The sequence below is a fragment of the Diceros bicornis genome, unplaced genomic scaffold (genome assembly GCF_020826845.1).
Source record: "Diceros bicornis minor isolate mBicDic1 unplaced genomic scaffold, mDicBic1.mat.cur scaffold_567_ctg1, whole genome shotgun sequence".
Classification (NCBI taxonomy): Eukaryota; Metazoa; Chordata; class Mammalia; order Perissodactyla; family Rhinocerotidae; genus Diceros; species Diceros bicornis.
In genome coordinates, this window is record NW_026691437.1 from 1 (window position 1) to 13,543 (window position 13,543).

General features: G+C 48.3%; 1 long non-coding RNA gene and 1 pseudogene across 1 annotated transcript; one reads left to right on the forward strand and one right to left on the reverse strand.

Annotated features, from left to right (window-relative positions):
• Nucleotides 1-463: 463 nt before the first annotated feature.
• Nucleotides 464-5,831, forward strand: LOC131403215 (uncharacterized). The gene is made up of 3 exons (XR_009219294.1): nucleotides 464-1,190; nucleotides 3,772-3,899; nucleotides 4,519-5,831. It is a non-coding gene; the product is annotated as an uncharacterized LOC131403215 (long non-coding RNA).
• A 529-nt stretch (nucleotides 5,832-6,360) lies between these two features.
• On the reverse strand, nucleotides 6,361-13,105 carry LOC131403217 (uncharacterized protein C2orf78-like; annotated as a pseudogene).
• Nucleotides 13,106-13,543: the final 438 nt, after the last annotated feature.

The window sequence follows — 13,543 nt, forward strand, 5'->3', positions numbered from 1 at the left end:
AAGAAGGGGAGCGGCAAAATGCCCACACGGGGACCTGCTGTGTGGTCTGTGATTTCCATTTTCGAGGAGTCTTCTTTCTACGCGGGGAGACAGGCTCACACACAAAAAAATTGGGCTCCCAAGAAGCGTTTGAATAGGTGGCAAGACTGTGTCCCAGTTGGACAGCAGATGCCTGGGACTCGTTTCATTGCTTTCAGAGTTCCTTTGACAAAGGAAAGCAAAAGTTAATTCAGTCTTCTTTCGGAAATCTGCATTCACCCTGTGGAACTCTGGTCCTCAACCCTGTCTCGCTCCATTTTCCCATTTTATAGCAAATAGTTTGTGTGCTGTACCCCTTTACTCTCCTGCAGTGAAATTCGTAGATAGGTGCAACCTGCTTCCGTACGTAATTTTGAGAGCGAAAAGTCAACGTAATGCTCTAACTACAATAGAAAGAAGAAATGAAACAAAGTAGTTTAGAATAAAGTAATATGTATTTACATTTCCGTATGTGAGTATTTGGGCGTGACTTGAGTAACAATAAAGCAATAGGGGGTTACTTGTGCCGTGAACGCAAATACTGCGGACACAGACTGATCTAGGTGGGCTGTGTTGCCTCAGTGGTAGAGTTTCCGTGATAGGGAACGGCACTTAGTAGGTTTCCAAAGAGAACAAAGTACAGGTTGGTCCATGGGGTGATTACTATTCTGGAAAATTCAGTAGACCTGAAAACTGCAAAAACTGCATAAATCAATCAATCCTTTGTGTTTGTTTGTGAAATGGAGTTAGGTGCTAAGGCTTATATGACTGTGAACAGTTTTCTCGCCTATATCGACAGTCTGGTTAGGAGCCCCACGTGAAACAGACAGACACAGAAATAAATGTGTAGAAGGGAGCTTCTTTTCTTCCCTCTCATCTCTGGAAGAAAGGATTGTAATACAGCTTGTGATTTCCAGAAGAGTGGAAACTTCCTTTGAGTCTCATTGTATCTTAGCATCACAGGGCTTGAATCAATGGGAAACGTGAGGATGGGTTTCAAGCACACGTGTCTTCTTTCTTATTTCCTTCTCTCTGACAGAGTTTGGAAGGCAGTCTTGCTCCGGGAGAACTTTCCTTCTCCCTTGAATCTTTTTAGCAAAATCCAAGAACGGAGTGAAGAACTTGGACTGACGATTGTTTGAAGCTACACTCACCGCTGTTGTAAAGCAGAGGTAAATGGAACCCTGAGTTGAAAAGCCCCTTCTTCGTCCTAATAGTGTAATAATCATCGTAACTCAGTAGTCACGGTCCTGTCCTCCTTTCGTGGGTAATAGTGGAAAAAGGGAACCAAGTGGTGTCCTTCCTCACGCATTTCGAATCGCTGCCTCAAAATGAGATTAAAGACGTGAACTGAACTGTAGTATTTGGCAGGAGGCTCCGTATGTGCTTGAGAAATTCCATAAGCTTCCATGTTCTATCTTTTGAAAATAAAGTAAACTTTTAGTAAGAAAAGTAGTGGCCTAAAAGGAAAGAAAGGAATATCCGTTATGTCTTGAGCACTGATGTTGAGCAGTTGTCTGGGCGTGTGTCAACATCTTGGTAAAAGACAGTTCTCTAAGTTTGATGCTTTCTTTTCCTAATAATATCTCTTGATAGAATAGAGGAAGCCGTATGTTCTGTTGGCCCATGTGGCATATCGGTTGGAAAGCATTATCCTTCTTCTGACCAGTTCCACGGCCCTGGGAAACCATAAGACCCAATGTTTGTTAAGATCTGTACAGGCAGACCTCGGAGATATTGCGGGTTCTGTTCCAGACCACCGCGATAAAGCGAGTCACAGGATGTTTTGGGTTTCCCGGTGCATATAAAAGTTACGTTTCCACTAGACTGTAGTCTGGTAAGTGTGCCGTAGCATTATGTCTACAAAAACAGTGTACGTACCTTAATTAAAAAATAGTTTATTGCTCAAAACAGGTGACGGTCCTCTGAGCCTTCGGCGCGTTGTAGTTTTTTTGCTGATGGAGGGTCTTGTAAAAAATGCAAAAAAATCTGCGAGGCACAGTACAAGGAGGTATGCCTGCCTAGCAGCTTCCGGTTAAGACATGCTTTCACGTACACCAACCTAGTTGATCCTCACAAGAATCCTTTGCTGATGCTGTGGTAGTGGTACTCGTGTTTCCTCCTGGGTGCTTACCCTGCACTAAGCTCCGAGGATGGACGATTACAATTAATCATTTTATAGATGGTGAAACTGAGGCGCAGAGAAGGAGGAATTGAAATTTGAACTCACTTATTCCTCTTTTTTTTGATTGTGGTAAAGTACACATAAATGATATTGACCATTTTAACCATTCATGGGTGCACAGTTCAGTGGCATTAAGTGCATTCACGAGGTGGTGCAGCCATCTCCACTGTCTGGAACCAAAATCTTTTCATCGTCTTCAACAAAAGCCCTGTAAGCTTTAGACAATGACAGCGCCATCTCCCTTCCCCCAGCCTCTAGTCGCATCTATTCTACTTCCCGTCTCTCTGAATTTGTCTATTCTAGGTACCTCATATAAGCAGAATCATACAATATTTGTCCTGGTGTGTCTGGCTTATTTCACTGAACATAATGTTTTCAAGGTTCATCCGTGTTGTAGCATGCAGCAAAAAGTCAGTCCTGTTCATGGCTGAATAGCATTCCATCGTGTGCATGTACCACGTTTTATTTATCTGCTCGTCTGTGGCTGGACACTTGGGTTGCTTCCGGCTTTTGCCTGTTGTGACTCATGCTGCTGTGAATATTGTGTACAAATGTTTGTTCAGTTCCCTCCTTTCAGTTCTTTTAGATGTATAGGTAGGAGTGGAGTTGTTGGATCATACGGGAGTTCTATGTTTACCCTTGGCGAAAGCGCCAAAACGTTTTCCAGAGTGTCTTCTTGTTTTTAAACAATTCTCAGAGATTTTAAACATGCAGAAGCAGACACAATGCTGCGTTGTTCATCGTCCGCCCACGAACGCATCCGGCTTTAATGTCTATCAGCTCAGCTGATGGCTGTCGTGATTCTTCTGTACCCTTACCTGTTTCCCCCATTCCATAGCATTTTGAGGCACATCCTAGAAATCGTATAATTTCACCTGTACGTTTTTGGTAGGTATATTGAAAATATAAGACTTTTATTCCTTAAGATTAGTGACATTAAATATCCAGTCAGCCCTCAAATTCGCAGATGTCTCCTACGTGTCATAAACATTGTTTGTAAGGGTTTGAGTTAGATCTGAATTAGGTCCACGCTTTGCATTTGATTGTCAGGTCTCTGAAGGCTTACTTAATCTATAAGTTCTCCCTTCATGTCTGGTCTTGCTTTCTTTTTCTTTTTTTCTCTTGAATTTATCTTTTGAGGACGCCAGGTAGTTTGTCCCATCTGAAGACGACACTACAAATAATACCAGAGTGAACGAATGTAGTGGATGATGCCTTAAGGGAAAGAAGGAAAGGAGGAAATTTTTGAAACTGAGTAAGAGGATAAAAAGACTTCTAGAGAAATGGCAAATATTAAAGATAGGCAAAAAAGCCAGGCCAGTTCTGAAAAGAGTAATTCAAATACATAAAAGATTTTAGTATACCATAAAAGTGACACTTCCAATCGATGGGACAGATTAGTCAGTAAATTGTGCTACTTCCATGTTGGGGTGTAAGTAATTTCTCTGGAAGGATCCCCAGCGTGGCCAGAGTAGATGTCTCTAAGAGGAGGGAAATGGGTGACTGAAAACTCGGGGAAAAGGGTGACTATCCGTGGAATCCCCTTTTGTACCTTTCTCGTGTTGTAGCCTGTGAATCTTGTTACCTCTGCGGTCTGCCTGCCTGAGTTGAAACCCCGGCTCTCGCACTAGCGAGCTCTTCGTCTTGGGCAAATTCTTGACGCTCTCCAAGCCTGTCTCCTCATCTGTGAAATGGGGTGAGTGACTCCTCCTGGTGCTGCCTGGCGCAAAATCAACTCTCAAGACACGTGAATTACCGGTGGCAACACCCCGAATGTCCGTGAACTGAGGAATGGATAAACGAGTGTGGTAGATCCATCAATAGAATGTTATGCAGCCATAAAAAGGAATGAAGGACTGGCACACGCTACCACGTGGGTGAACTTGGATAACGTTATGCTGAGTGAAAGGAGCCAGGCACATAGGTCACATGTTGTACTAGTTCATGTGTATGAAATGTTGAGAAAAGGCAAATCCATAGAGACAGAAGGCAGATGAGTGGTTGCCAGGGGCTGGAGAGAGGAGGGAATGAGGAGCGATTGCCGATGGTTTAGGGGGCTTCTCTTTGGGGTGATGAAAATGCGATGGGTTAGATTAATGGTGGTGGTTGCACAATCTTGTGGATGTACTAAATGCCACTGAAGTTACATTTTCCAAAGGTGAATTTTATGGTATGTGAATCCTATCTCAAAAACTGATTTTAAAAATGTAAATTACCAGTTTTCCCATGGTAACTATATGCTCTCCCCATCTCTCCCCTCCCCACGCCCCGTTCCCTTTGATGCCCCCTCCGCTCTCCCCATTCCCTCCCTCCAGCTGCCCCACAAGGCCTAGCACGGAGCGCCTGTGGACCCCTGGGCGCCTGCGTCCTGCGCCGTTGGAGTGGCGACTCGGTGCACGTGTGTGTCCCCCGCTGTCACCCCGTGGGATGGACGCCTTCCAGCGGATTTTTCTCCTGCGGTTTGGGTGATGGCGATGTTTGGAGAAGGCAGCAACTGGCCGATTGGATGGAGGAGGACCTGGCGGGCCCCTCAAGTCATTATTTATGAAGAGACATATTTCTAACGAAGATATACAGGTGGGCGACAGGCACAGGAAAAGATGCTCAACGTCACTACTTATTAGGAAAATACAAATGAAAAGCACAATGAGATACCCACCTCAGGCCGGTCAGAAGGGCTAGTAGAAAAAGACAAGAATTAACAGGTCTTGGAAGTACGTGGTGCAAAGGGAACCCTAGTACCCTGCTGGTGGGAGTGTAAATTGGTACAGCCGCTGTGGAAAACCGTATGAAGATTTTTCAAAAAGTTAACAATAGAACTACCCCGTATGATCCAGCTATTCCACTTCTGGGTGTTCATCCAAAGCACACAAAAGCGCTAATTCAAAAAGATATATGAACCCCTGTGTTCATCGCAGCGTTATTCAGAACAGCCAAGACTTGGAAACAACCTAAGTGCCCATCGCCCGACAAATAGATAAAGAAGTTGTGGGAGATATACACAAGGGAATATAGTACTTAGCCGTAGAAAAGAGGAAATCTTGCCATTTGCGACAGCAGGGATGGACCTCGGGCGTATTACGCTAAGCGGGATGAGTCAGGTGGAGAAAGACAGATACCGTGTGACTTCACTCGTGTATGTGGAAGGTAAACAAGCAAACACATAGAGACAGAACAGACTGGTGGTTAGCAGAAGGAAAAGGGCGGGAGGAGGGGGAAGGGGGATAAGGGGCAGCTGTGTACGATGACGGATGGCAGTTAGAGCTGTGGCGGGGAACACGACGTAGTCTGTGCAGAAGGCGAACTATAATGATGCACATCGAAGAATAAAATCTAGGCCCCTTCCAGAAGTTGGATGCCGTCCACCAGTAAGCTCCGGATGCTGTGCTCTGAAAGCCGGGTGGGTCCCCAACAGGCGCTAGCCAGTACTGAGGACTGCCCTGGCGTAGAGGCCCCTCGGCTTGAGGCCTTGCTCCTTCGCGTGCAGTGTGAGCTGAGCCCACTGCTGACCCTCAGTGGTGAAGTGGCTCAGTGACCCTGGCCTTGCATGTGGTGGCAAAGGTTACGTGAGGTGGTGCGTTCGCGGGCCTGGTGCGCAGGTGTTGAGGAAATGGTGATTTCTATCCCAGCCCTGTTAGCTGGGTGGGCCTCCTGTTGCAGCACTTCCCTTGGGGAGGCCCCTGTTGTCAGCTGGCCCCAGGGTCGCTCTGAGCCCTGGCCCTTCCTCTGGTGGATTGCCCTATGATTTGTACTCACCGGCCCCAGCCATAATCCCACGTGGCTGAGGCGAGCCAAACCTTTTGGAGAGATCTCCGGAATCTCTTGTTTTCTAAACGACCTATGTGGTGGTGGTGAGACATAAGGCCAGCCTCCCTGAGAGACTTGTCACATTTCTCCTGGTCAACCTAGACTCATCTTCTGCCATCTTCAACTCTATGCCGGTTTTCTTCTTTTAACCCTCACGTCAGACCCTGCTTCTGACTTCTGCCATTTCCCCCACTCCTGCTGCTTTTTGTCAGCTGCTGAAACCCCCCCCCCCCCTTTGGCCTTCCTAGCCCTGGACCCAGTTGCTGCCTCTTTCCTCAGTTCGTATCCCTTTTCCTTCATCCTCCCGTCCAAGTTCACTTCTTTTTTCTCGTGAAGCCTTGGATCCCCACCACCACCAAAGAAGAACCACAGTTGACGGCATCTCCAAACTCAAAAGGCTTCTTTATTACTCATCTATCAATTCTAGTACTTTAACGTATTGATGTCTTAAGTTTTAAAATCTATCAAAGTAAATAGAGACATCTCTACCTATCTATCTATGGAGCAAAGACTGCTACCCAAAGTCGCACCACCAGTCCTAGCAGCCTTATCTTGCGTAGCCGTAGTAGTCAGCAATTTCCATTTCTCTTTCCCTCTCAATGAAATACTGCACTTTCCCCAAAGAGGTGTATTTGGCAGCCTGCTCACGCTCTTGTTGAGCCTGCCTCTTCATGGCCTCCCGCTCTGGCCTCTGTTCGGCTGTGATGGGCTCTGATATCACTGGCCCTGGGATGTCGGGTTTTCTCCATGGAATTCGTTGCGTGCTAAAGTCTTGGAGCAGATAGTGGGGTTGAGGCCTGGGCGGGTCCTGGAGCTTGGTCACAGGAGTGGGAACGGGCTCCCGCTGGAGAGAAGTGCAAGATGCTGTTTTGTGGGGTGCGGGCGTGGCAGCAGCAGACTGAGGGACGCTAGGCCGGGTGGGGTTGGTGGAAATTGGCCGAGCTGGTCTGGCAGGACCCGTCAAAGATGCAGGAGCTGGCTGGGCTGAATTGAGTGCAGTCGGTTGAGCTGAGTGGGTAGAACCAGGCCGGGCAGGGTCAGCCACAGCGGGCCGATGTGAGGCCAGAGCCGGCGGCCTCCGAGGAACAGGTCGAGCTTGAGGCCTGTCCACGGTCAGAAAAGGCAAAGGTACCAACTTGACCTTCCCAGGAGGTGGCAGCTCGGACTGGGATGGAGGTGGGCGCTCTTGTGCGACACTGCCCTCTGGTTCCTGGGCTTTGGCTTGAGTTTCCTCAGGGCCTTGGCCCTCACGTGGGGTATCCAGCCGTGGTTTGATAGCTGGGGCGGGCTGGGGGTCTTTGGGGTGGCTGCAGTTTGCCAGGGCCCGGGAGGAAGAGAGTCCAGTTTTCTTATCAGTCTTCCTGCCCAGAGCATGGAACACCTGCACCGACTCCAGCAAGTGCATGCCTAGGGAGGTTCGAGGCCTTTGGAAGGTCTCTCGGCTCAGCTCGGGTTGATTCCGCTTCCTCTTGGGCAGGGTTGGCTTCTCTTCTGCCTTGACTTTGTTCCCTGGCAGCTCACTCTCTTCAGCTTGCTTGGAGTTGTTTCCTCTGGTCCTCTTGGTCCTTTCCTGCCCACGGCTCTTAGTTTTGCTGCTCCTGCCGGATGCAGCCTTCTGAGGCTTGCTGTTAGAATGGCTGGCCGTGTCCACAGGAGCCCTGTCGCTGTCTGCAGCATTGCAAATAGCCACTTCTCCCCCTGACAGGCACTCCGGGTCCTTGGGCTGGATTCTGGCCTTGGGAGCACCGTCGATAGGCTCAGAGGCCTTACGTTTGTTCTTCCTGGCTTGATCGGAGGCAGCCTTTGTGACACTTGACTTTTCCTGCACCTGGATCCACTCGATGGCTCTGGTGTCTTTGGCTTGGATCACCTGGGGGCTTTTGGATGGATCAAGGTCTTCCAAGGAATTGAAGAGCTGGGGAAGGTGAATATCCCCCACCAGTGTAGCGATGTCTGCAAAGCCACCGCCAGGTTCAGTGCCATCTTCCAGTGTCCCTTGGCCCTCGAGACTCAGGCTGCTCTTTCCCAGATCAGCATTTTCAGAAGCAGGCTGGTCCTCTTGGCCGAGGGGATCGGTGCAGGCCAGGAGCTGGTACGTATCAGGAATTTCTGAAGGGAGTAGTGGAGGATCTTGGTTTTCCGTTGGGATCTGGTAGGCATCCGGAGGCTTTGCAAGCTTAGGTGTAAGCTCCTCCAACTTCTTGGGAGCTGGAGACAGTGCCAGGAGGTTACTGTTGGAACTCTGGTCTGGAGCCCTCATTGAAATGTCCCCAAGCTCAGGTGGTGGGTTCCCCTCCGGTAGCTGGGTCTTTCTGCTACTGCAGGATTTGGGGAATTCTGGGGTTTGTTGTAGACAAAATGTCTGGCTTGCGGGTTGCAATCCCAGGGAAGTCTCCAGGCCCAGGGAGGTTTCCATCGCTGCAAAGGAAGGAGGGAAGAGGTCAGTCCCTGGTAAGGGAGATGCTCCCCCTAGACACCAAGGCGGCAATCATGCACCTTCCCACAACGGACAGGGCACATTTTTACTCGCTCTTCTTAAGGGTCATGGACAGCGTCCTGTGCTGGGAATTAAGAGGCGAGTGTCCCGTTTCTTACTGGTGATCATTTGATGTCATTGTTCCTTGGTTTTCTTTGTATTGCATAGGGTTGTTATCGGACAAATAAAAAGTAGAGGAGATTTTCAAACTGTGAAGCATTTTACAAATGCTAGCATTCTCCTATAGAGAATTCTCTCCGCTTTCCTGAGAGAATAAGAACACTTCACATCATGGACTAGGAGAGGGAATGGAGCTCTTCCTGCTGAAATACATCAGCAAGGGCGCATTCTTAGCCTGTTTGCTTTGGACAGGATCTGGGAAGACGAGGTCTCAACTCCTGGTGTAAATGAAGGCGGTGAGCGAAAGGTACCCTGGCGCTATCACCAGTGCCTTCCCAGGAGACTACAGCCGTAGGTCGGGGAAGGGAGTCCATTTGAGCGTGGTATAGTGCAGGGGACTGAGCAGCTAGGGCAGTGAGGCTTCTGGTGTCGCTTGGTGTGCTCTTGGTGTTCTCACGCATGTAGCGTAGATGGCCGTTACAGTGTCCCCCCCTTCCCACCAGTAATGGGCGTTCTTATGTAGAGTCTGAAGTAGGGAGTAGTACTGAGCGCGGGTAGTGCTTATGAAAGCCTCCGGACTTCAATTCTCCCTGTCTGTGGACTCAGCACTTCCCAGCTGCCGAGTTGACCCTGTTTTGGAATGTGGACCTCATTCCTCTCCCTTCCTGCTGTCTGTACTCACCTTGAAATCTTGTTTCTGTGACGGGTTGAGCAGACGCAGCGTAGTAGATGCCAGAGGAGGAGGCTGGTGGTAGGACATTTGTGGGCTGAACCTGCTTTAGTACCATCACCATTTCTGGTTGAAGGGCGGAGGCCCCAGCTCCTGTGTAGGACACGGAGCCACAGGATGGCAGGCAGGGGCCGAGTTGGCCAGACAGTAGAGGCCCCAGGGTGCCGGGAGTATAGTAATACACCTGGCTTCCTTCCCGGTAGGGAAGCGCCAGGCTGTGTGCCTGATTTGGAATCTGAGGTGGTGTTCTCTGAACGAGCCTGGCAGAAAGTGATGGATACAGAGGGACCACGTTATTGGCATCAGGTGTTCTGTCATACCGGGCTGCCATGGACATGGAAGAAACAGCTGTGTCCTGGTCAGTGAGAGCCACAGTGAGGTCTCCGAGTGAAGAAGACTCCTTCTCAGTGCCTCCTGTGATATCCCACTGCCAGAGACCTGGATAGGAAGCAGCTGACGTGGAGATGTGGCTCTGGCCAGTCACTGCAGACAACATGGTTGTGCTAGAATGTTGGTAAAGGTAGGCACTCCCCATGAGTGGCTGGAAAGAGGTGGCCGAGGCTGATGGCAGCAGCCGTGCCGAACTGACGGCTGGAGCAGAGACTCTGGAGAAACTGCAGGCACTTCCCGTTAGGGAAGCTGCATTGCTCACCACAGGAAGAGAGAGCTGCAGCGAGTTGGGAGTTCCAAGGAAAGGTGGATTTTGGAAATTTTCTGTAGGGAACAAGAGGGTGATGAAAACATCAGTGGGGTTGATGACCTCTCACTATGCTAGAGGAACAGCATTATCTTAAGGTTCTTGCTATGAGACAGCCTCTCATATACCAATACTCACTGAGATACCCCAAATCCAACCGTTTATGGCGGTCGCACGTGCTGGAGCAGTTTGGTTCTCTTCTGTGTCACTGCCTGTGCTCCCGGGTTGGGCAGAGATGTGCAGAAGCCCCACGTGGTGCGGTTCACACCTTGTTCTCTAGGCTGGAAGGCACCTTCTCCCTGCCCATCTTTCCCTTGAGCCTGCGCTAGTCCCGACTCGTGTACTCTTTGCTCCAATGGAAGCATTTTGGGGCTTCTGTTCTAAGATTCTCATTGTACGAGTGAGGAAACTGAGGCTCAGAGAGGTCAGATCGAATCGTTCAAGTTCTCCCGTTTTGTTTAGCATCGTTACCAGGTTACAGAGCCTGAGTATCCTGACTTCCTTGCCAGGGCTCTGCTCTGACCATTCCACTACCGGAAACCGGGAGAAGTCGAACTTCTACTAGAGGCATTTTCTTTGTCCTTTGGAAGACAGAGCAGCTGTCACGTAACACTTTGACCTTGAGGGTCTCATTTTGCCTGTGCAGTTCAGACGTTACCTGGAGTTCACAGCTTACTGAGTCCAGGTGGTAGATGTCACGGGTCATTCTTACCCTCTTCAAGCCTGGTTTCTGTTCCTACCTCCAAATGACTGCCTGTGAGTGAGTGTCTCAAAAAGTGCTTTTTGAAAGAAAAAAGTGATTTAAACTCTCTGAACTTCAGCTTACTCTTCTGTAGAGCAGTTATAATAAGAAAAGCGATAATCATGAGGGTAATAATTCATACGTGAATAAAAGTGATATATTGCGTAAGTGTAATATGGAGGAAGATATGGTAAGTTCTGTAAAAACAAAGAGAAAAATCATGAAAAAGGTGTATCACAGGACTAAAAAGACATATACAGGTATGATGGAAAACCGAGGCATGTAGCAGGCATCAGAGCCTAAGAAGTTTACTAATAAATGAAGTTCTGTACCATCCATGCAGTATTATGAAAGTGAATATCGCCGGCTCTATTGTAGTGAATACTACTTGCCAAAACAACAGCCCACAGTAGAAGGTGATTTCGAATGAATTCCTAGGCAGCACATAGAGACAGAGAAGACATAACGAACGGTAAAAAATGGCTTAAAAAGGCAGCAAAGTGCTATAAAGGAGACCGTATAGGTAGCCACAATATACGTAGAGAGCTGTTTCGGTAAGAGCTGGTACAAAGCAGAGAGCAACATCCTAAGTGTAAAGGAATTCCATTATTGTGCTCATTCTTATTTCTCTGACTGTGACCCAGCAAGTACCAGCTACTAAGCCTAGCAGAAATAGACGTTTCAATTAAACGTATGTTTCTCGTGCTCCAACCGCATAGAAGCAGAAGAGGGTAGTTAAAAGGTGTCATGAAGGTTTTCATATTGCCCCTGCAAACCTCGATAAGAATCACCTTCAACATCCAGGAAGGTGTCATCCCCAAAGCCTAAAAACACCGTCATCCCTAGAATCCAATTAAAAAATTATTGAATGTAGGAAAACCCAAAGGACTCCACAAAACTGTTTTAGATAGTTGTGGGAGTTGACTTTTTCTTTTTCTTCTTCGGTAGCTAAGGTCTAGAAGCAGACGACGGCTGTTTCTCAGTGTGCTCTCCGTGTGAGGAAGAAAACAGCCGTCCAGATGAAAAGCAGCCTTGACTTGGAACCTGCTTGTCACACAAAGGAATTAATGCTTCTGATTCAAGTTAGGGGGTATCAGTTTTTAGCAAAGCTTCAATTTTCTTTTGAATAGGCAAAACATCTACATCGTTTAAAAATGAGAATGGAATCAAAACTGCAAATTCTCCTAGCCCCGGCCTCTGGACAGCCACTTTTATTAGTGTCTCGATGATAGGGAGCGTCATGTCTAAAAACATCTCTAAAATGTTCGTATTCAAAACTGACAAGTGCCATCGGTGTTCAGAGAGGCAGCAGAAACAAACGAACAAGTGAGGGGGACTCTTCTGAGAAGCTGCTTTTCCTAGCGATTCCCTGTTCTGCCCCTACTCTCCGTCCTAGTCTGTGAATGTAAGCGTCTGCTCTGCTCAACTGGGCTTTACCCTGCTCTGAGCAGACTTCAACTGTGTGCTCTTTCTGCTTTGATTTAAGATCGTGGGTTCCCTTCAACATTCCACGCCCAACTCCCTCGTTTTCCCTGCGAGCTCCTCGTCCTTCTGCCTCCCCTTTCTTCCAGTTTCTCCCCCTCTGGGTTCCTGTTGGCCTGTGCTGATGACAGCAGTCCTCAACCTCCTGACCTTTGAATACTTGCCTCCCCTATAGCCCAGTCCTCTCCATCCTCTCTCCCCGTTTTCTCTTTCCAGCTCGTTCAGGTAGAAAACTCCAAAACATGCGAACATTGCTTTTTGAACAGCCCTAAATGTAACATCGTACAGTCGAAGTGGCAGTGGAGGGAGACCATCAGAGGTGAAACCTCTCGGTATACATTGCTAGTTTTCTGCATCACCTAGGATTTCTCTCTGTTGCTGTGGAAACACTCTCCAGAGGTCTCTGATTGCATGCCTAGGTGGGTGCCCTTTAAGACTCAACATCAGAGAAGAAAGGGAGCAGAGGGGACAAGCGCTGTGATATCCTGATGTGACAGATGAGGAGAAAACAGCGTTTGTGAGAGAGCCAAGGACTTGCCCAAAGTCACACAGCTCGCAAGTGTCCAAGTCAAGACGGGAGTTACGTCCCCAGGTTCCTAGTTCACTACTTTCCCCCCATTATTCTCTGCCATTTTTGAATCTGCTAGTCAATATCGGGGCAAAAATACATAATGAAAACCATTTCCTGGTTTCTTTCCTTACCTGACATGGTCAGAGAAGAAGAGGAAGCATCAACTGCAGATCCAGGGGATGAGAGAGATGCTACTAGAGGACGTCTGAGTGGCTGCAGCCAAAGAGCGATGTGTCCAGTACGAAGGCCACTGGTCACACTGGTCACTTGCGAGGATTCAAATTTATTTACAGACAACTCCATGGAAACCCCAAGATTCTACCAGGTGGTGGTAGGTTTAGGGGGAGAATGATGTCACAAAGCAGGTAGGAGATAGCCAATAGGGAGGTCAGATTCCCCCCGAGAAGACGGGATTGGGTGGAGGGGGTGGTGGGAGAGCTCCAACAGCACCTCTGTGGCTGAGGTCTGGGGAGGTGCCATCCCACGAGACAGATGCGATCGTCTTGCTGCCCCGGGCTCTTCCGGCAGGAAATAGCTCAACGTTTCTTACAGATGTTCATTGGTAGAATGAATTCATAGTTGTTTGTCTTCTACACTTCCTACTTTTTCATGTATATTGTCCATTTGTTATTATATGTACAGTTAATTGATATCCTTAGAGAGGAGGGCAAGGGACATCTAGGTGGACCTGTTCCAGTTGTTCTGAAATCTTACG